This window comes from Eubalaena glacialis, chromosome 6, assembly GCF_028564815.1.
Source record: "Eubalaena glacialis isolate mEubGla1 chromosome 6, mEubGla1.1.hap2.+ XY, whole genome shotgun sequence".
NCBI lineage: Eukaryota > Metazoa > Chordata > Mammalia > Artiodactyla > Balaenidae > Eubalaena > Eubalaena glacialis.
Window position 1 is genome coordinate 63,998,591 of NC_083721.1, and position 24,120 is coordinate 64,022,710.

The following is a 24,120-nucleotide window of genomic DNA, read 5'->3' on the forward strand; positions in this document are numbered from 1 at the left end:
CCTTTAAATGTTGGTGTTTCTCAAAGTTTGGTCTGGGTTCTTCTGTTTTTCTTGCTCTTAGAAACTTCACAGGACAGTTCTTTCTAGTCCCATGGCATCAATTGCCAACTATATGCAGATGATTCACACACACACACACACACACACACACCAGATGTCTCCTGAGCTCTAGGCATGAATATCCAACTGGCTAATTAAGCACTTACACACAGGCACTTCTGAAAATCAGCATGTCAAAGCTAAAATTTTCTCCCCCAACAAATTTACTTCTACTTACCACTATCCCACCATTTGCTTAAGTCTGATATTTTGTTGTTCTCCTTGACTCCACTCACTCTGCCACTCCCTCAATACAATCAATAACTCAATCTCATGGAATCTATCTCATAAACCTCTTAAATCTTTCTACTTTTCTCCATTGTCACTGTCACCATTGTCATTTAAGGCAACATCATATTTCACCCAGAACACTACTATTCCCTCCTAATTGGTCTCCTTATCACTGTGTTAGTCTCCTCAAATCCATTTTCTACTTCACAGTTAGAGCAGCACTTCAAAAACATACAATTTCACATGGCATTTCCCTTTCTAAGTCTTCAATAGCTTTTCATTTTATTTCAAATGTAGTCCAATCTTTACCCCACCCACCTCCCAACACACAAACTACTGCCATGCTCATTTTCCAGCCCCATTTCTAGCTTCTCTCTCACTAATGATCTACTCAAGCAATAATAAATGCATCCCATATCCTCAAAAACACCATGTAGTCTCTTTTTTTTGCTGGGAACACCCTTCCCTTCTCAGCTTCTGAATATTAGTGTAGCACTCAAAACTGATGAGGTTTATCCAAAGAAGACACACAAATGGTCAACAGGTACATGAAGAGGTGCTCAACATCATTAATCACGAGGGAAATACAAAATACTCAAAAAGTTAAAACTAGAACTGCCATATGATCCAGTAACCCCACTTCTGGGTATATATCCAAAGGAAATGAAAATAGGATGATCTTGAAGAAATATCTGCACTCCTATGTTCACTGCAGAATTAGTCACGATAGCCAAGACATGGAAACAACTTATGTGTCTGTCAACAGATGAACAGATAAAGATGGTGTGAGATACATAAAAAAAAAAAAAATATATATATATATATATATGTATATCTATGTATTTCCACTAGAATTTTATTCAGCCATGAGAAAGAAGGACATCCTGCCATTTGCAACAACATGAGTAGACCTTGAGGGTATAAGTGAGATTAGTCAGATGGAGAAAGATAAATACTGTATGATATCACTTATATGTGAAATCTAAAAGAGCAGAACTCATAGAAACAGAGTAGAATGGTAGTTACCAGGGTGTGGGAGTGGGGGAAATGGGGAGATGCTGGTCAAAGAGTACAAATCTCCAGCTATAAAATGAGTAAGTTCTGGGGATCTAATATACAACATAGTGATTGTAGTTAATAATACTGTATTATATACTTGAAAGTTATTGAGAGTAAGTGCTAAATGTTGTCACCACAAAAAAGAAATGGTAATTATGTGATGTGATACACATTTTAGCTAAAGCTATGGTGTTCATTTTGCAACATATAAGTGTATCAAATCAACACATTTTACACCTTAAACTTACATAATTTTATATATCAATTATATCTCAATAAAGCTAGTAAAAAAATGAGGTTTAGAGATGAGCCTTAGCTCTGCCCCTTGCTAAATATGTGATCTCTAGGAACGTACTGGCCCTTTCTGAACCTGAGTTTCCTCATTTGTTACTCAGAATGATTAGTAGCTATCTTAGCAGTATCTATTTCATGGCATAAAGGTAATAGATTATGTATTTAATATTATCATTTCCAATCACTATCACTGAACTTCCACTTTTGTACCTGTCAATGAAAGGCAATGCCATAGAGTAGTTGAAGATTAAAACACATAATATATGTAAAAATGTTCTATAAACTTCACATGTTATTATAATTAACTCTTGCTATTCAGTATACATAATATAACAATATTAGCTATTATTAGTTTCTTTATTTTATATCAAACAAATAATATGTGCTCAATAAATAGTCCTGAATAGATTTATGAATTAAAGAGAAATATGTTGCTTAACATCCTATAGCCAAAAACTACCAGAAACACCTGTACTAGAAAAAATTTGGATTTATCAATTCATTGTAAAAACAGAATTAAGCCATGAGGAACTACGGGGTGTCTTAGTAAGAGGCTGTCAGAAAGGACCTGTTATAAGAACCAGGTTTCTATTGGGTGATTTGGGGAAGATTTAAACAAACAGAACTAGATGCTGTCAGGAAGCATTTGATTTGTTTAATCAAATGTTCTTTTATCACCTCATTAAAAGTATTCACAAAAACGTGTACACTGTGTACTGTTTTCATCTTGCTTTACAAAGAGATGCAGTGAGGGGGGCAGATAGAACTTCATTAAATAATAATATAACAGGTAGAAACACAAAATACCTTTTAAAATCATTCACTTATGTTGTGTTTTCTGTTAAAAATAATATTAATATTTATACACAGCTCTATGTCAATTTTATCACAATAAAACTGGAAAAAAAACAGCATTAATAAAAATTACTTGCAAAACTAACACACTACAGAAGTCGGACTGAAGATGGCACGATAGGGACCATTATCTGCTCTCCGTAGAGCCACTTGGAAGCTATAACACAAAGGAAAAATGGAAAGGAAACCCCATCTCTGAAACAGCAGATAGCAAAAATTTCAAACCAAAACTTATGAAGATGCAGATTTGGGACCAAACCAAGGGAGGCTTATTGTAGCCGATCCAGAGTTCTATAGACTCCAAGTGGGCTCCAGCACTTTTTTCAGAAGCAGTTGGCATGACCCTGAAGATCAAACAGCAACCTCTCATTGTAATATTTCACATGTGGGCCCCAGGAGCATCCTGGGTCCCTTTCCTTGGGGATGAGGGAAGCAAAAAGCAGCTTGACAACACTCAGGTGGTTGATATATGCCATCTCTTCAAGAGGCAGGTAGAATGAGTTTCAGGTTGGAATGTGGACAAATAAAAGATGGGGAAGAGGCAGCTAAAAACAGCTGGGTAAATGCCAAACCACCATACAGAAGGGTTGTGCATCTGCCAACCTAACTGGGAGCATGTGCTGGTCAAGGAGGTAGAGCCTAAAAGAATGAAGACATGCCATACTGCACAGAGCTTGGTGGATTCGATGAGAAAAAGGGTCTGATACAGCCTACCTGAATTAAAGATTTTGTGTTCCTAAATAGTGTTGCCATCCCCACTCTTGTTAAACAAACAGTTGCTTTATAAAATAATAATTATGCAAACATTACGTATTCTATCCAAGGGATATGAAGACAGCTGTATTTGAAAGAACACCTATATAATTAAATTCTTACATCTCTTAAAAAGAAAGAATGACAATATATGGATTAATTATTCAACTCAAGAAATTAGAGCAACAAAATACAATTAACAGAAACAAAAGGGATGTATTAATAAAGATAAAAGTCAAATAAAGTTAATAAATTAAAAACTACAAAACTAAAAAATCCAAGGACCACTTTTCTGAGAAACAAATCACTGATACAATACTAGTTAACCTAGACAATAAAAAAAGAGAAAAAATTACAGAAACTCAAACTTACAAGTAAGAATGGAGAACCATTTAGATATATCAGACACTGAAAACTATATAAGAAGCATAATAAGAGGCTTTTATTAAATGTATATGGATACTTGCAACACTTGGATGCAAGACAAAACTGACCCAGAATAAAAGCAGTAACAAAAAAAGAAAAATAAATGATATATGGTACCATCAAAAGAGGATAAAGTGACAACCTATAGAGTGAGAGAAGATATTTGTAATACATTTATAACAAAGGGTTCAGAAATCGTGATCATAATATATAAATAACTCCAAAAATAAATAAGCAAAAGACAGACAATTTGGCCAAATGATGTAACAAAACTTCACAGAAAAGGATCTCCAAATTGCCAAAATATATATGAAAATGTATTCAATTTCATTAGCCATTCCTAAAATGCAAATTAAAACCACAGTATTTAGCAAGACCCACAAAACAGAATGACTAAAATGAAAAAGATAGAAATTACAAAGTGTTGGTAAGGAAACCCATAGGCATTAACCAGTCATTCTTTATCCCCACTCCTGAACCCCGGCCTCTGGCAACCACTAATTGCTGTCTCTCTCTATGGATTTGCTCATTCCAGGTATTGTATACAAAATAAATCTCACAATATGTGATCCTTTGTGTCTGACTCCTTTTGCTTAGCATGTTTCCAAGGTTCATCCATGCTGTATTAGGTATCGATACCTCATTCCTTTTTAGGCTGAATAATATTCCATTGTATGGACAAACCATATTTTGTTTATCCATGTATCAGTTTGTGGACATCTGTGTTGTTTCTACCTTTTGGCTACTATGATTATTGTTGCTATAAACATCATGTACAAGTTTTTATGTAAACATCTGTATTAGTCTGCTAAGACTGCCGTGACAAAAACACCATAGATTGGGTGGTGTAAATAACAGTAGTTTATTTTCTCACAGTTCTGGGGCTAGAAGTCCAAGATTAAGGTGCTGGCAGGGTTGGTTTTTCCGGAGGTCACTCTCCCTGGTTTGCAGATGGCTACCATCTCACTGTGTTCTCACATGGCCTTTGCTCTGTGCATGTAAGCCACTGTTAACTCTCTCTTCTTATAAGGTCACCCACCATGTTGAATTAAGGTCTTTACTGTTATGACCTAATTTAATTTTAATTACCTTTTTAATGTCCCTATGTCCAAATGTAGTCATACTGAGGCTTAGGGCTTCAACACATGAATTTGGGGTGGAGGGGGCATGATTCAGTCGATAACAACATCTTTAGGTTGAGATATATACCTAGGAGTGGAATTGCTGAGGCATATGGTAATTCTATGTTCAAGTTTTTGAGGAACCACCAAACAGTTCTCCACAGTGCTGCACCATTTTCAGTTCCCACCAGCAATGTGTGAAGGTTCCAATTTCTCTGTATCCTCACCAACACTTCGTATTTTTCATTTTAAAATAATTATAGCCATCCTAGTGGAAGTGAGGGAGTTATTTCATTGTGGTTTTGATTTGTATTCCCTAATGACTAATGATGTTGAACATCTTTTCATGGGCTTATTGGCCATTTGAATATCTTCTTTGAAGATATGTCTATTCAAGTCCTTTGTCCATTTTTCAATTGGGTCTTTTGTCTTTTAGTTGCTGAGTTGTCAGAGTGGGATACTTGTTAACACTGCATTCTATACATGCATATATCTTACAAGCACATATATAATACACACAAAAACACATAGAGATTTCTCTCTCAGACTAAAAGCCAGTATCATGATTAGACATGGAACATTTCAATGTATTCTCATTAAAGTTAGTACCAAAAATAGAATGCCCAGTATCACAAATATTTAACATCGCTCTGTAATTCATTAGCACTACAAATAAACAAGATAAAGAAATAAGGTGTGCACTAATAGCAAAGTATAAGAAACATTGTGATTATTTAGAGATAGTATTTTTACAATCTGCAAAACCAGAGGGGGAAAAAAAGAAAAAGTATTAGATCAGTAAAGAAATTTGATAGGAGTGTGAGTGCAAAGTTAATGTATAAAAACCAACAGCTTTTCTATCACAATAGCCAAGACATGGAAACAACCTAAATGTCCATTCACAGAAGAACAGATAAAAAAGATGTGGTACATACATACAATCTACTCAACCATAAAAAAGAATGAAATAATGCCATTTCCAGCAACATGGATGGACCAAGAGATTATCACACTAAGTGAAGTAAGTCAGAAAGAGGAAGACAAACACCATATGATATCGCTTATATGTGGAATCTAAAATATGACACAAATGAACTTATCTATGAAATAGACCTACAGACATAGAGAACAGATCTGTGGATGCCAAGGGAGCAGGGGTTGGGGGAGGGATGGATTAGGAGTTTGGGATTAGCAGATGCAAACTATTATACATAGAATGGATAAACAACAAGGTCCTACTGTATAGCACATGGGACTTTATTCAATATCCTGTGATAAACCATAATGAAAAAGAATGTATATATATATATATATATATATATATATATATATATGTATATATACATATATATACACACACGTATAACTGAATCACTTTGCCGTACAGCAGAAATTAACACAACATTGTAAATCAACTATAGTTGCATAAAATACATTAAAAAATAGTTTTGCTACATACAAGCAAATGCCAGTATAAATACAAAGGAAGAAAATATCCCAATTACAGCAGCATCGTGTTGCAGTAGAATTACACTTCAAAAGCCATTAACCAAACTTAAGGTTCAATTTCCTTATCTATCAAATGTGTATAATAATCCCTATTCCATCCTACTTCACGGATACAGTGAAGATAAAATGAGGAGGAACTTGCTTCGTAAGGTACAGAGGAACAAAAAGACAGTGCTGCCACTAGCACATGGAAGAGCTGGACTGGCTGTGTCCACTAATACTAATTTCAGTGGACAAACACACATGCATTTGACCTTTTTCAAAATGTTCAGAAGCTCCTGACTCAAGAGACATTTTGAATTCTGATTTGTCTCATCAATTAACATGCTGTTTTCTTTCTAGGTGGCTGTGCAGCCATCCAAAAGAACTAAAAGTAGGATTAACTGCTATGACAAGATTTAAAATAGTTGGAAATTATTGTAGTTCTTACAAAAGAAAGGAAATGCAACATAGAAACAACCTAAGAACTTATATATACTACCAAATGTAAAACAGATAGCTAGTGGGAAGCACCCGCATGGCACAGGGCTTTGTGACCACCTAGAGGGGTGGGATAGGGAGCGTGGGAGGGAGACGCAAGAGGGAGGGGATATGGGGATATATGTATATGTATAGCTGATTCACTTTGTTATAAAGCAGAAACGAATACACCATTGTAAAGCAGTTATACTCCAATAAAGATGTTAAAAAAAAAAAAGAAACAACCTATGAGTATAGATTATTGTATGTATGAAAAGAAGGTAAGAATGTCTAGGAGGAAATAGAGTGTCTGTGTGATTATGAATTTTTAGGTTAAGTTTAATTACACAGAGTTTGCATGTTCAATTTCAGGTGTTATCTTCTCCCAAGGCATTATCTTATCTTCTCTAAGGCTAACACTGTAACATTGGAGGTAGTTAGTGATACTCATCATTGAGTCACTTGAGATAGGCATTTTATGAGGGTGCTCAATTCTGAGAGTGGACAAGCATCACCCAAGAAGCTATTTTAAATTATCAATGCTCAGGCTCCCCCTCCAGAGATTCTCATTTAAATGGTCTAGATTGTGACTGGGGTATTGGTCTTTTTTAAAGCATCGCAGGTGATTCTAATCTGCAGCCAAGGAATGAGAGCCATGCAGTCATTGGACCCAAATGGAAAATCCACTCTACCCTTTCTCCATTCCCTCCTATATCAAGAATATATTTTTTTCTTCAAGCAAACTATGAAATGCTGGACTTTATACCATCTTTCAATTAAGCGATTCAAACATCTTTCCTTTTATTTTATTTTTTTCAAAGTATGAATGACCTAAGTCTCACATAACGAATGAGGTAAGTGAGTAATGGTTAGGATACGTTAACTCACCCCCTTGATAGGCTCTAGCAAGCTTAATAGCAGTAACAGGATGACCAGCCAGCACCAGGAAGAATGCTGTATCCAAATGAAATTGTTTTCAGGAATTCAGAGACACAGACAATAATTAACTTGCATTTGGATTTGGCTAAGATGCCATGAGTTAAGACCCCAAAATTATATGCCTAAAATAGATCTTTAATTCTGGCAAGCCATCTTGACTTTATGTATTACCCCAAAATCATTGCACCCTTTGTAGACCAAATATCCCTGGAAATGAGGGGAGTATTCATTTCTTCACATATGGTACAGCCTTAAGTGTACTGCTTATGCTAGCTAAACAATAAAAAAGGTCCATTACAGTTCAGTAATGGCACTGATTGCTGGGAAATCAAGTATCTCCAGTCATCTCCCAACCAAACTCAGAAGAATTTTAATTTACTGTAATCACAAACCAGGACCACAGCCGTTATACATATAGACACACACACCCACCCACCACCCGCACACACCCTTTTGTTTTATCCAAAACCAATCTAAAATGTAAAGTTTACCCTAAGAAAATAATATTCATAGTAAGTGTTTTAAAGAATTCCTCATGGGGCACATTGTGATAGAGAGAAACGGTAAATTCCTAGGAGAATCTTTACATCTTTCTTCCCTGTTTTACTCAGTGGCTGGGGGCTTGATGCCCTTTGAGGGTAGAGACTTGGAGGCTTTCGTCACAAATGTGCATCAACTGTTACATTAAAATGAGTCACCCTTTACCTCTGCCAATCCAGCCTTGCCTGACACCTAGGACTTAGAACGTGAACTTCCCTTTTCCTTATCAACAGAGGCAGCCTTGCTGAGGATCAAAGTGGTTTTCAGTCAGCAATCCATTTCAGTACTTACTGTCATTCTGGGATCCCTGAACATGGGCATCCCATGGAACTAGGAAAGCTCGGGGAATCCTTATCATCTAGAACTGTCCCCCAGAATCTACTCCAGGTCTGAGTTACCTCTGGCCCTGGGGTTCCCTCTAGTGAGTATGTTAGCCTTATGGCCAACCTAGGAATGCCGGTTCTCAAGGGGAGGATGGAATATGATGATACCACCAGGACCCAAACCCTTATAGATGAGACAACCATATAGTCTCTCAGGCAACCTCCTTGCCTATGATCTACTCAATTTAGTCATTTTGGCCTCAGACTTGTCTCACTGAGATCCCATGGGCATCAGACTCCTGGGGAATGGTAGATTGGGCATCATATTTATCAGATACCTTGGGGTATACACAACAAAACTTGACTTTGGAACACTTTAGGGAAAAACCCAGGTTTAGAACAATATATTGAGTGGTTTTCACAAACATAACTTAGAAAAGACAGGGACTCAGGCATGCCCCAGGATCTGATTTGCAGAAACTTATAAGCGATCTCATTAGGGCCCTTCCATCCAAACCATTGATCTTCAGCCATTGTATGTCTTTGGGTCAATTGGATGTCCATGGACACCTCTAAGTAGTCTCATCTTAATCTTTCCATAACCTCAAGATCCTATGGGTATTATTATGTAATTTTACACTTGAGAGGAATTTGCCCAGATCACCGGACTAGTTGGTGCCAGAACTATACTCAAAACCATATTTCTTAAGTTCAAATTTTATGTTCTTTGTCTCCTCATATTACTTTCATGACTTAGAAGAAAATTGCTGGAAAGGCACAGAAGTAAATATTGTAGTGCTGTTCTCTTCTCCCGGGAGAGTTTGCTGTGAGATACTGAGAATGCCAGAGTGAGGTTTAGCAGAATGAGGGAAATATACATGGCTTTCTTAAGAAGCAGTATTGGATATTAAAAAAACAAAAAAAACATAGTCTTTGGAATCTTATAATCACAAGTTGAATTCTGGCTTTTTCTCCTATTACCTACATGACCTTGGGCAACCTTCTTGCATTTGCAATATAGGAATAGATATACCTACTCACAGATTCTTGAAAGAATTAAATGCAATGATGTAAGGAAATCTCCCAGCAGAGTGAACCTAAGTGATTTTAATAGAATAGGAAAGAAATAGAACTAGAAAATAACAGAAACTAGTAACAGAAGAACAGAAATAGAGAAAATCAGATGGAAATAGAACAAACCCATCTAGGGAACATACGTCACTAAACCAGAGGCTAGTGTAGTGGGAAGCTGATAATACAATAGAGATAATCAACAGGGCTGTTAGGGTTTGATCATAATTCCATCTTTCGACTGGCCTTCTACGAAGCAGAGAACGCATAACTTAGAGACCATTTCAAGAAGCAAAAGATGGCTGATGGGCATTTGGCACCGTGATTATTCACCAAGGAGAAGATGAGATTCCGTGCTATGCCAGAGATGGAAATATCACCTTAACAAGCATGGACAGCCCCCAATGGACTATAAAATTCATTTGGTGGCTGTGATCATTCAAAAGAGCCAGGTGGCACATCAGCAACAAGGGAAGACATAAATTTTAATTCATGAGGCTCATCAGTGTCTTGGTCAGAAAGGGACAAACCCTCCACTCTCCGGCTCAGTAATCCAATCTAATGGGAGGAGAAAGCATTCTGAAGTGACTCATCAGTGCCAGAGAACCCTCTTTAAAAATTACTTCATATGGGTGTGTGCACGTGGATATGGAATTGGTGGCTAAATTCTTGAGGGGGTAGTGTGAGTGGGAAACAATCTGTCAATTTTTGAATTATCTATAAGCTAACACTTCTCATCCTCAAGGCAATTGTTTCTTTACTGAGAGTCTGATGGCTTTATTACTACCTTCAGTCAGTAGGGCTGACCAGGCTTTGTGTCCTGCAGGGAAAAGACTTGCTTATGTAATACAAATATGACTCTACAATGGAAATACATTTTCCTTTACTAACACACTCTAAAAAGTAATTACCTTTTTTGAAAAGACACATAAAACGTGACAGGCTTGGTTCACGAATTTGCTAAGTATTCTCTGAGGTAGACACAGTCTATGTTGTTTTACACATAACAACGGACCTTCCTACATAAAGTACTGTGCACCTACACACGTGTACTGTGCGTCTGAGATGTCTATCTAGCACATAGCCCAAATTAAGCAGCTGCCCAATAAAGATTTAAAAAGTGGCTGAGTCCTGCCCAGTCTACTTTTTTTTTTTTTTAACATAGCTTATACCTTCTCTATTCAGTTTCTCCCTCTTCCTATAGAGATAAATACAATAAGAGATATTGATATATATTCATACACATATATGATACATAGATAAATATACATATAAAGACCTATCTATTTACTTATATTCTTCTCTACCTCACTACCAGCCCCTTAGCATGGTCATTGCCATCTCTGCCCTGTACAATTATAATGATACCTAACCACCAACCCCCATCTAACCATCTTACAAACTGGCCCTCTTATTTGTCACCGGAATGCTGTTTCTCAGCACAAAACCACCCCTGAAAATAATATTGCCCTTTGTTTCATCTCAGATTCATCTCCATACCCCCACACCTTGCTCCATTACACTTAACTGGCTTTATTCGCCACTGTGGCACTTGCTAGCACCTGGCAATATTTGCGTGTTCTTGTTTTCATTTACTTGCTTATTGTCATTCTCCGTTATGTGAACTCAGTGGAAGCAGGAACTTTGATGTATTCACTTCTCTATCATTAGTGCTTGGAACAGGGCCTGGCACTAGTAGGGACTCAAAACATATTTTTTCAATATGAATGAATCCCTATATCACCTAGATAGAATACAGTATCTAATACAGAGCAAGCATCAAAAAAAGTTTGTTGAAAAAATGAATGAACACAAGAACATACCAAAATTGAAAATACATCTAAGAGTTTTCAGATTTGTGAAGAAGTCAAAGCTATGTCTTTGACTAAAGACTAAATCTCCTCTTCTCTGTATTACCTCTCCTCCGACCCCTCATTCAGCCTTATGGTTTTGCAGTTAATGATAAAAGTCTGCATGAATTCTCAGCTTGAGCAAGACACAGTAGGTCTGAATTGGGGAGGGCATAGGGCCTCTTCTACCTATTTAACCAGCCCATTCTGGGCACAGCATGTCTTTATTCTCCACCCCCTTAAAAACAGGCATGAACCAGAAATTGATAAATTGATATTATTCTGCTTATATGTGTAATCAATTAACACTCTGCTTACTCATTCATTTCTTTCTGAGCTTCCTCCAAAACCTCTAAATCTAAGAGATAGTGGGGGAACAACTGTGAGACTATTATTCAAATGATTCAAATGAGACTAAAAAGCTTCCAAAGTCAGAAGCAAAATATTCACATGACTCCCCCCTCCCCTTAGGCTATTATATGCATATTTCCAGAAGATACTTCACAAGAGTATGAAAATCCTTTAAGCCCTTTAAAAATCCATTTTTCTAAAGCTAAGAATCATAAAAGAGTTACCTTAAATCTATCCTGTTTGAACCAGATTTCTCCCTTTAAAAAAAAAGTCAATGCGGGACTTCCCTGGTGGTGCAGTGGTTAAGAATCCGCCTGCCAAAGCAGGGGATGCGGATTCAAGCCCTGGTCCGGTAAGACCCACATGCCGCAGAGCAACTAAGCACGTGCGTCACAACTACTGAGCTCACGAGCCTGCACTCTAGAGCCCACGAGCCACAACTACTGAGCTCACATGCTGCAACTACTGAAGCCCGCTTGCCTTGAGCCCGTGCTCCGCAACGAGAGAAGCCACCGCAATGAAAAGCCCATGCACCGCAAGGAAGAGTATCCCCCACTAGCTGCAACCAGAGAAAGCCTGCGCGCAGCAACGAAGACCCAACACAGCCAAAAATAAATAAATAAATAAATTTATTAAAAAAAAAAAAAAAAGAGAACCATTAAAAAAAAAAAAAGTCAATGGAGATCTTCTAGGATCAACTACTTAAGACATTTTTCATCTTTTTTGAGATAGTAGTCCTCCTGTTCATAATTTTGTGGTTATACAACAATTTTAGTACATTTTTTAAATGTAAGAAAATAATGATGACAATAAACTTCTTAGAAAAAAATGCTGAGATGCAAATAGCTCTGAAACAATTGACCACTCACTTATTCAGCAATTATTTATTGAGTATCTACCACGTGTTAAGCGCTGTTCTTCGGGCTGTGAATAGAGCAACGGACAAAAGAGACACACATTCATGCTTCAAGGAACTCTACATTCTATTTGGGCAGGGGGAGATGCACATAGAACAAAATAAAAATGCTAAACATGTAGCTTGTTAAATGCATTTAAGTGCTATGGAGTCAAATGAAGTAAGAAAAAAGAATGAAGAGTGTTGAATTGGGTAGTGGGGCAATTTTAAATAAAGCAGTCAGGAAAACCTCCCTGATATGGTGTTATCTAAGTAAACACTGCTCGGAGATAAGGGAGGAAGCCAAGTGGACATCTGGAGAGGAAACTCAGATACCACACTCCATCTTTGATTTCATAGGTACACTTAAAAAGCACATCTGTGTATGTTATATTACTTACGGCAGGGTTTTTGACTGAAGGGGGAAATTATCGATCCAAAGAGTTTAAAGTTCTATTCTGGAAGTACACCTTCTTTTCTCAAATTTGTAGCTCCCCTCTTTTGTTTCTGGACAATTCACTCTTCCTCATTTTATCTTATTACTCCTTTTTTTTATATATATAATGAGGGAATTTTGGACAGATCTGTCATGGGATTGGTTCTACTGTGTAATGATCAAGGCGTATGCTGCATAATTATTAGAAAACCTTGCTTTTTAGCACAATCAAAATGCTCAAATTGCTTACAATTCAAAAACAGGTGGTAAGCTGAACATTAGCTGCTCTTTCTGCCCCAAGGCTCATTCAGTTCCTTCTCTTAATCTTTTTAAAGGAAAAACACAGCAGAATCAGGAGTGAGTTATTAGCTTTGGGCAATTTGTTCTGGCTTAGATTCTCCCATGTTGGACCCTTCCTGTAATCAACTTGATATCAACCAAGGAATATCAAATCATTTGCAAAGAGAAGGTCTGATATGGGTAAGCAGCATTAAAAACCCAAGATTATGGAATAAGAGATTGTTTGGGTTGGAAGAGACTGTATGTGTATTTCTAATGCTAAAATTTAGCCTTGTAACATAGACAGGGATACTAAGACACAAGAGGTAAGTGGGATGCCAAAGTTACACCAGAAAAGTGTGGACCTTACAAAAAAGGGAAAAAAATGTGATAAGAGGTTGAATGAAATGGGACATACAGAAAAAAGGCACAAACGTTGATAATGTTAATACGATATAGTTAAAGCAGTTTTCATTTGAAAGGAATTGAAAGGTATGGGCTACTAAATGAAAGAAGGTAACGCAATGTTGCTCAAGAATATTTTATTTATGTTATTATTGTGTACCATCATCCTAACCTACATGGCACTCATCTTCTCTTACCTCTTTTCCTCCTCAAAGTACTACTACTTCTCCACTTTTCCCTCTCTTGGCAAACACTATTGCCATCCACCCAGCTGATCAAGCAAGAAAGAAGAGTTATCCTTCACTCTTCCCTTTTCTTTACATGCCACATCCTCACCTCTCCTTCTCTAGATCAGACAGCCATCTTCTGGATTCTGAAACCTCATTGGTCTCGCTGCTTCCAGTTTTGCACCATTCCCCAACATCCATATCTCTTCCATAATGCTGCCAGAGTCATCTTTCTAAAACCCAAGTCACATGGTGTTCTGTTTTTAAAACTCCCCAATAGCTGCCTGTGAATTTCAGGTTAGAACCAAAACTGCCAGTGTGTTATACCAGGCTTTTCATGCTGGCCCCCTTGCTGTCTCTTAAAAAATATCTCTTGCCACTCCCATTCTACACACTGAAAACTCCATTCCTGTTCAGCTTTCCCACTTCTCAGAATGGCCACCCTCTAATCCCCAGTGCTTGCTTTGGCTACCTCCTCCTCCCTTTCAAGCTCAGCTCAGGAATCATCTCTTCTAGGCAATCTTTTGTCCTTCCCCAGGCTAGGCAAAGTGACTGTCCCACATTGTCCCACAACTCTTTCTATACATTTGTCCTTAAAAGACTGACTTGTGATATTTATTTCTGTATTTCCAGGCTGTATAAGAGTCCTGATATATAACAGGCATAAATTAATGTTTGGTGAATGGACAATTAAATGCATGCCAATCTACTGGGTTCCTGAATTACAAAGAAAAATAAAACGAGATGACTAACTTCAGAGCTAACGCTTCATTATATTTGGTTGTGGGTTTCTCTAACAGATTATATAATGATTTAGGTTCCTTGAATAACGTTGCTTTTGAGTTATGATTTAAACAGCACTAAAGCTTCATTTGTACTTAAATTTGAAGGAGCTTGTTTATTTCCGAGTTGGATTTGAACTCCATTCGATACCACATTACCAAATTCAAACGACCCAATCCGCCTTTCAATTAAGTGAAAGGAGCAGTGACTTACAGGAACTGTCAATGTATTAAAAATGTCGCAAGCACTTTATTTATAGAGCAACATAAAAATATAATTCAGGTACTTTAAAAAAAAAAAAAAATTGACACAGACTAAGAAGAGAAGATGAGCCAGAGGGGATTACTTCATGATCTAAAACTCCACTCTGCAGTAACGTGAACCTCAGCTTCAAATCCAGCCTGGGTCAAGACAACCTGTCGTTCTCCTGAGACTGAGCACTGCCTGTCTCGTGGTTCACGGTGTGTGTCTTTCATATTGTTCGAGGACTCCATGTACTTAAAAAACCTCATGGAATTTTCTCATAAATGATAATGCTATCCCTAATAAGCTTAGCCAAATTCAGAGAACTCCTTGATATATAACTGACAGCTCTGGATAATGCCCTCGGGTTGTTAACCATTCTACAAAAATCAAATTCAGTCAACACTGCAGAACTTGAATTTGCCAGAAAGTTACCTCATGCCACTTTTTCCCCCTCACCCAGTGCCCCCTAATAAAGTGAGTATCTAATTACTATTAATTGATTTTGCATGAGTGACAATCTGTTTCTTAAATCCAGTGAGAAACAAGTCTTTGACTTTTCAAGCATATGGGGGAAGTGACCTGATTAAGAGTCCTGCTTCTGTGCTTCTAACTTCTTTTTTTTACACAAATGACAATACAAACAGAATAGAAGGAGACATCTGCATAATTTGGGGATTTTATGATGGATAAGGCATTATCTTGTCAGCTGAAGGCACTTGCATGACAAGTATTTATGATAGAAGGAGGTTCCTGGCTATAAAGAAATAGAGTTTAGTCTGATAAAGGACTTTCAAGATTCTAAACACCATCCCCTTCAGGGCAAGAGGATTAGTGCTGCTATTTCAAAACATAGTCTTATTACAGTCTGAATCCAGTTAAGTGGGAAGAGAAAAGGCATTTGACTCTCAGGATACCAACACATGCATATGCACAAGTGTGCAAACACACATTTAGAGAATGTAGAGTGAAGGGTTAGAGGGCTGAGGAGTCCGGACAGGGAGGGCCATCAGGTCTCAAGGGAAAAGAAGCAGAGAAATTTAAACAGTCGTGTGACTTACTCACAGTTGTCTATCAGCCAAGGACATGAAGGGGTAACAATAGCATCGAAGAAGCTTTCAGTCATTCAGGAGCAAAACTGTATTTAAAGTTAAGACAAACAACATGTGACCTTAGAGGAGTGACAGAGAATCTTAAAGGCAGGCATATATCAATGGGCAAGTTGTATTTCAGGCCATGAGTCTTGGAATCAGTCTGACAGAGTTTTTCCTGAGGCTTTTCAAAGAAATAACAAAGCAAGAAACTCTTTGGAAAATCACAACCATCTCAAACCAAAGATGTTCACATTCTTCCCTCAAGCACTCCAACTGATTTCTGAACAGTAGAGATCTGAGTGTCCCTTGCCATGTAAGAAGACTGAAGTGAGCTTGTAGAAATAGAACCTTTTACCCACATGGGCCCTTTTTAGGTGGGCGGCAGCTAAGGCAAATCACCTTCATCCGGTACCATAACACATGAAATCAAGCTAAGGTTCATCTTCAGAAAAAGGTTTTTAGAAAAAGCACAAGGGCAATGTGGAGTCCAGGGAGCATAGGGGAAGGCCTTAACTTGCAGATGGGTCAGAAAAGACTGGATATGAAGGTGCCTGCAGAATATATACATGCTCACTGTGGGCATGAGTGTCAACCTGTAAACTTGCCTGTGAGCCCCAGGTGGTCTTTGTGGGTGCGTTTCTAATTTCTTCAGTACCAGCCATCTCCTCCCTGCAAGGTTATTTTCCATCTTCCTTTCAAAACAATGGGCCTGAAAGTATTTGTCATATCCAAGAAATGGCTTGATCCTGGGTGTGGTAGTCAGAATAATGGTCCCCCAAAGATGTCCACATCCTTATCCCTGGAATCTGTGAATATGTTACTTTACATGACATCAGGATTTTGTAGGTGTGATTAATTAAGGACTTTGAGATGGGGAGACTATCATGAATTACATTGGTGGGATCAATATAATCATGAGGTAAGTAAAGGATGGAAGAGGGTGGTAGAAGAGTCACAGAGGAGATGTGACAACAGCAGTAGAGGTCAGAGTGATGTGTGGTCACAGGCCAGTGCAAGCAGGCAGCCTCTAGAAGCTGGGAAAGGCAAGAAAACAGATTCTCCTCTACGGCCTCCAGAAGGGATGCAGCCCTATTGACTCATTTTAGACTTCTGACTTCCAGAAATGTAAGATGATACATTCATGCTCTTTTAATTTACCAAGTTTGTGCCAACTTGTTACAGCGGCAACATAAGACATCCATTGGATGAGCCTCTTCATAGATATTCTTCCATAGGAGTATCACATTTTGGCCATTCATCTTCTTAGCACACATTTGTCATTCATGCTCTCATTTGCCTTGTGATGAGCACTTGCTACATTCTACTCACTCTTCCAGGAGCTAGACAGACAAATATCTGGATCCTGTCTTTAGGAGCTTATGATCAAATGGAAATAGATATAGTGGGAATAAGGATGGAAGTGTGCCCAATCTACATGGGACTCAAGGGTGAGGAAGGTCAATTCTACTTAGGAAAATGATGGGAAGATACTTTCTTAAATGAAAATTTGAAAGGTGCTTTGTTAGTTGTCAAATGGAGAAAAGATGAGAAGAAAGATCATTCCAGGCAGGAGAGTTTGAAGAGTAAAACTCCAGATGCTGAAACAGCTGAGTGTGTTCTGGAGGGAATGTAGGGTATCAGTATCTATGCTGATAGAAACAAAACTGGAGGCCTAAGTTTAGAATATAGGGTCTGAACTCTATCTTGTGAGTGACAGAGAATACTAATAAGAGCAGCAGCAATTTTAGACCTATGTTTTAAGAAATTAGTTAGGTAGAAAGCCAGAGTCAGACAGACCAGTTAAAAAGTTAAAAGGATACTGCAATGGTACAAGCCAAAGGTAATGCAGGCCAATCTAAATTAGCAGCATAAACAATGGAGAGAAAGATATTGAATCAAGATGTATTATGGAGGTAGAATCAAGTGGATGATGATAGATTGGGTATAGTGGGAAGAGAAAGGGAAGGGTTTAGGATAAAACTGAGTTTGAGAATTGGGTAGCTAGTATGCTACTTTCTAAAAGAGGACCTGCATCAGCTTGGCGAAAACAGATAATGACAGTCTTTAAATGCAAGTCTCCAACTTGTATATTCTTTGAGCTTCTAGTTCATGAAATAATAAATATACTGTATAGAGAGAAGGGACCATATTTTCTATCTTTAGGATTTCCCTTGCCTACCATAATGCTGGGCACATGATAAATTCTTATTGAATTGAAAAGAATATTGTGCTCAGCAAGAAAGATACGTGTTTTGATTCCAATTCCGAAGTGGAGCTTCGGGTTTAAAATTACCCCGAAGGTCAATCAACATACTTCTAGGCAAAGGCATATCTCTTAGAAATGGATTAAAGAACTATTGATGTTAGAATTTTTCTTCTGGCATAATGCATTATCTTCAATATTAAGAAAAAGAAACAATTCCCCTTGTACTCTCTTTCTTTAATTTTAGGCATAACTACTGAACAGGGTAGAATTTCAATATCTTTATTGAGAATCTAAGAAATAGAACACGTACTTTTGAGTGCCTACTGTGTTCATGAAGTTCCCCTGATATAGAGAAAGTGGTATTTTTTATTATATTAAAAACCGATTCAAATTTCTGCAATGCTGATCAAATCCTCTGCTGTACAATTAATGACTAAAAGTTAAAAATACTGAATTAGGGCCACCACAGATAATTCAGTCACAGTGGTAGACATGACAGAGTGAAAGAAATTTTAATTCCCCCAGAGTTGAACCTACTCAAGCAAAATGGATTTTTCTTTTGATTTGAATCAGACATTATCCCAATGCACCGGTTAATATACTTTATTTTGGCTCTGTAGTCAACTATGGAGGAAAAAACATGCTAAGTTTTTCCCATTCTAATATCAGATGGGAGTAAGACCTTCAGCAAACAGGCTTCTGTAACTGAATACCAAGAAAAATATGCTAGAAAGACCTCAACACCACAGCAACACACTCAGGGACCAAAGCAGGTTTGAATCTTAATTATATGGTAATGTGCAGAACAAACCTGGTATCATGGCATTTTGGGGAGAATAGCTGGTGAGAATTTTCTAGATGCTTTCATTGTGTTTCCTTCACATAAAGCAATAGCAAACAAAAGGTACGGTTGTAGGAGTTCATTATTAACCCATGGTAACTGGCAAAGAAAATGGTGGTATTTTCTGGCAAAGAATGTATCAGTAAATATCATTTCAGAGGTTTAATCTAGCAACCAGAGTCAGTAATTGTTTCACTACTCCTTGAGCATGAAGGACTCAGAGAGTAAATGATTTATTGTTCGGACAACATAGAACAAATTTTAATATTTTGAAAAAAAACCTGAGAACTATTAATCCTGGCATGTGTTACTCTTAAACCCAAGGAAATGAAGAAACATTGATCTAATTTCTGCCTTTCAAGAATGAAATTATATATTAACCACAGAGCATCCAGCAACATACACAACCAGCACCCCCAGAGATAGTTAGCCTGACATCAGAATTGTGTTTTTCTAGCTAAATACTAATCCCCTCTATGGCATTATACAATTTATTACAAATAGGCTGCTTGATCCAGCAGCCAAGAAATCAAATGAGAATTCTCAGGAAGAACATGGTAAAATAAAGGGGTAGGTAGAGGTAAAGGGGCCAAATGCAAAAAGGCAGAAGCCTATAGCAGTGCCTAAGAGCTACCTGGTATTCTTGTCAAATGCATATTCTGATTCAGTAGATCTGAGGTGGAGCTGAAGACTGCATGTCTAACAAGCTCATCAGAGATGTTGCTTATCCCAGGAACCCACTCTGAGTACAAAGGGTGGCACTTTTCTGTGTTTAATAAAGCTTAAACCACCACAATAATACCTACACTGCCTATGTGCCCCCAATTTTTCCTTCATGTTCTCTTTTATGGGATTTCTTGAACATCATCTCATTTATTTTGTTTGTTGTTTTAGTTCATTATGTTTGCAATATTACTTACGGACCTGTTTTTCAGACAAAGAATGAACTCACTGTCCTGAAAGCATCCTTTCCTTTACCACCGCTTCCCAGTTAGACTACGAAGCAAGCATTGCATCTTTGTGCCACTGTCTCTTTTAAAAGACACCTGAATGACAACCTTGAGTGGGACTTCCTACCTGCCCTCAAAAAAGAGGAAAAGAAGAGTAAATGACAAAATTCTGCAAAACTCAAGCTAGTGAAAGGGAAAAAATAAACAAGACTGTCAGTCTCCAAGGAAGAGAGTACTGTGATTATTAAAAATAATTTTAAAACTTTAGAAAAACATCCAGCACGTTTCAGTTTTCTCATGTGAAAGACTGGATGGGACCAGAGGTCTACTGTGGGTGGGGGATTCAAGTCTGTCTCTGCTGCTGTCTAAATATTTCTCCAGCTGAGGAAGAAACACTTCCTGTAGATCTTAGCCCTGAAAGCCAGACTCTTGTGCCACCTAGGAAGACGGGAAAATTAAGGAGTCAGGTAAGGGTAAGGAAGAGAAGAGGCACTTCACCACCTGTTTCCTCCTTTAAGTGGTACTCCTCCTCTCAGAAGAAAAACATCCCAAGCCAGCTCTTTACTTTCCCTTTACACCATTTCTGCCAGAAAAAGAAAAAAACAAAAAACTAGAAGTTCAAAAACGTAAAGGAATTAAATAAATACCACACTTCCCAGAAGGTGAGAGTAGTATAACACAATGGCATTAAGCTTATCCAGATCTGCAGTGTTGTTCTAAACATTTGACTTTGTTCAGAAAAATCTCATTTACTCTTGGATAAATACTGCCATGGCTTACACAACTAGTCACATTTACAACATAGAGTGTAATATGCCTCCCAAAGGGAGGCAGTCTCCATTCACTTTGACAAAGGGCAGCACAGGCAGAAGTGGTTTTGCCACTATCTGCTCCATGGTCAGGATCTGTGAAATGGGGGGAATCCTAACAGTAAAAGCATCCATGGTTCTCATGGAGGAATAAAGCTGACGCAGTTTGTGAACAAGTATTCTTACCATCATTATTACTATTACCACCTATCCACACACTTTTAGACATATAAGGAGATATAAAACTTGTTCAGATAGGATAAATCTTTCCTTTTCTGTATTCAAATCAACCAGTTAAAAATACTTATTAAACATAGATGACTGATACTGAATCAGATACTCCAAGAGATGCATAAGATAGAATGACCATCTTCGTGTGGCCAACAATCTTTTTAGACAGAATAAACTAATATATATGAAGTGATTTATAAAGTCATTTCAGAATAGCCCTAGACAGTATATAATTAAATATTAAATTACACACAGTCAGGCACAAGTACTAAAATAAATCAGAGAAGGGAAAGATCAGTACACACTAAAATGGAAAGACAGTAAAATTTTGCACAAAGGGCATACTATCAGGAATCAGAATACCTAGTAGTTCAATGTAACGTGGGACCTGGGCTTGGTTTTGTCACCTGTGAAATGGGAATGACAGTAATACGTACCTCTTAGGGTTATTTCAAGAGTTAGAGGAAATGTGAAAATGAAAAAGAAATCTGACTTTATAAAGCAAGACACATTTTCTGTTTTATTATTATTGATGATTAGCCCATCTTTTATGAAATGAAGAGGATTTATGCCATCCTTGAAAAAAGTATGAGCTAGAGAAGAGGGAGGACAGTTATCTAGGAAAAGAGGAAGAGAGGAAGAAAAAGTAGAGGGGGAAATAAGCAATAGGCATAAGAAAGACAAAGACCTGGGAAGGAGGGCAATAAAAACCACAGGCAAGTGCTCACTTCGGCAGCACATATACTAAAATAGGAATAATATAGGGAAGATTAGCATGGCCCCTGCCCAAGGATGACACGCAAATTCATGAAGCGTTCCATATATTTTAAATTAGGAGATTGGGATTGACATATACACACTACTGTATATAAAATAGATAACTAATAAGGACCTACTGTATAGCACAAGGAACTCTACTCAATACTCTGTAATGACCTTTGTGGGAAAAGAATCTCAACAAGAGTGGATATATGTATAGGTATAACTGATTCACTTTGCTGTGCAGCAGAAACTAACACAACACTGTAAATCAACTATACTCCAATAAAAATTAATTTTAAAAACCCACAGGTAGTTGACTTAATTTTTAAAGAAAAGTAAATAAATAGGGTTCATTGAAGTGGAAGAATGCCAGGAATGGGCAGGAGTCAACAGCCGGCTCCTCAATCCTGCCCACCCCTCTGCTGTTTTCCTGCTTTCAGACTGTCAGGCTCTTTCATCATACATCCCTGGTTCTCAGTCTTCTACAAGCTGACAAAACAAAACAAGGCAGGAGAAAAGAAAACGGAAAAAAAAGGAAAAATAAAGATTGCCCAACTCTCAGTACTTTGATACAAGGGACAACAGAGGAGGGGCACAGGGGAAGAAGAGATTAGAAAGCATATTAAATTCTCCCCTTGTTTCAGGGATGGTATTTCAGCACATTACTAGACCTGCTCCCAAGCCAGAGAATTTACTTTACCCCATGGCCACAAGCGAGGTGGGCTGGATAATAAGAATATTAGGAGATGGCAATTCCGTAGATGTAAAAGGTACACATTCAAAAGAAGGAAGGAGAGAAAAGAGCAATGGAGAATAAAATAAAGGATTAGCAAGAGCCAGAGAAAGATAAAAGAAAGCGCAAGAGAAAAATGGTTCATTTGTAGAACTAATACACTAGGTAAAATTCTAAAACGTTGTCCCAGGTTTCAAACACTTCAAGGGGATTTTAAAAGAGGACAAGCCTACCAGGGATCTGAGTAGATTATACAATATGCAAAGCTGACTTGAAGAGGAAGAATAAGAAGATTTACCACGTGTTCAGTTCCTACTATGTGCCGGGAATTCTGTTGGGGCTTTACATTTCTTAAATCCATGAATGTTTGTTGTCATCTATTAGGATGTGGGCTGCTCAGAAAGCTTGAATTCCCTGAAGTTACCTTCCCATCTTCCAGAACAATCCTCACTTCCGCTACAGCTTGAAATTGCAATTGAAATTTTGTCTTTGATTTCTTCTGTTACAGTACAGGCATGTAAACTATAAGGCCACAACTTTCAAAAATAATTTAGCCTGGGTTAGCCATCTCAGGTAACTGAAAGGAGGTAAGATTAGCGATGAAGAGAAGAGGGCAGAGAAAGAAGATTCTAGGAAAGAGACAGCATTCTCATAATTCAGGATCCAGGCTTCTAAAAGAGGAGATCTATAACTGCAGGCACCTGTTTCCTGTTTCCTATTCCATCAGCTTACCTGGAGCAGGTGCCAATGACAGGTGTGTATGGGAGGATTTTAGAATTAATTTTATATACACACACACACACACACACACACACACACATATATATATACACACACACATACATATCTGAGGAGAGAGTAGAACTCTACTTTTGTGAGAATTCAGAATATTTCTAGTATTCTGAAAGATTGAGGCAGCCATATATCTCAAAGTAAAACTAATTTAAACACACACATCCCCTGAGAACCTGGCTTTGTTGAGCTACAAGGCTGTTACAGTTAATGGAGTCAATCCTCATCGCATTCCACAGGTGAGGAAACTGAGGCCCAGCAAGATCACATGACTTGCCCAACCCATGCCATGCAGCCAGTTAGCAGCAGGCCTGAAATTGATGTCTGATGACATTCACCTAGTATCTTCTACATTACCCCACGATGTTATCTTAGGGAGGTGTCACCACATCAAATAGCTCTACGTAATATTAAAGTATACCTTGGATTGAAATGAAACAAAGTTCAGGCAAACACAGACCTGTATCACAGCTGCTAATGGGGTATGAGAAACCTTGCTTATGATGCAGTGGAAAAATAGGGGCAAAAGATGCCTAATCAGCAAAGTGTTGATT

The 24,120-nt window shown here is 37.8% G+C and overlaps 1 non-coding gene across 1 annotated transcript; it reads left to right on the top strand.

Moving 5' to 3' along the window:
* The first annotated feature begins 21,999 nt into the window (after positions 1 to 21,999).
* Positions 22,000 to 22,106, top strand: LOC133094211 (U6 spliceosomal RNA). Its single transcript, XR_009701424.1, has one exon. It is a non-coding gene; the product is annotated as a U6 spliceosomal RNA (small nuclear RNA).
* Positions 22,107 to 24,120: the final 2,014 nt, after the last annotated feature.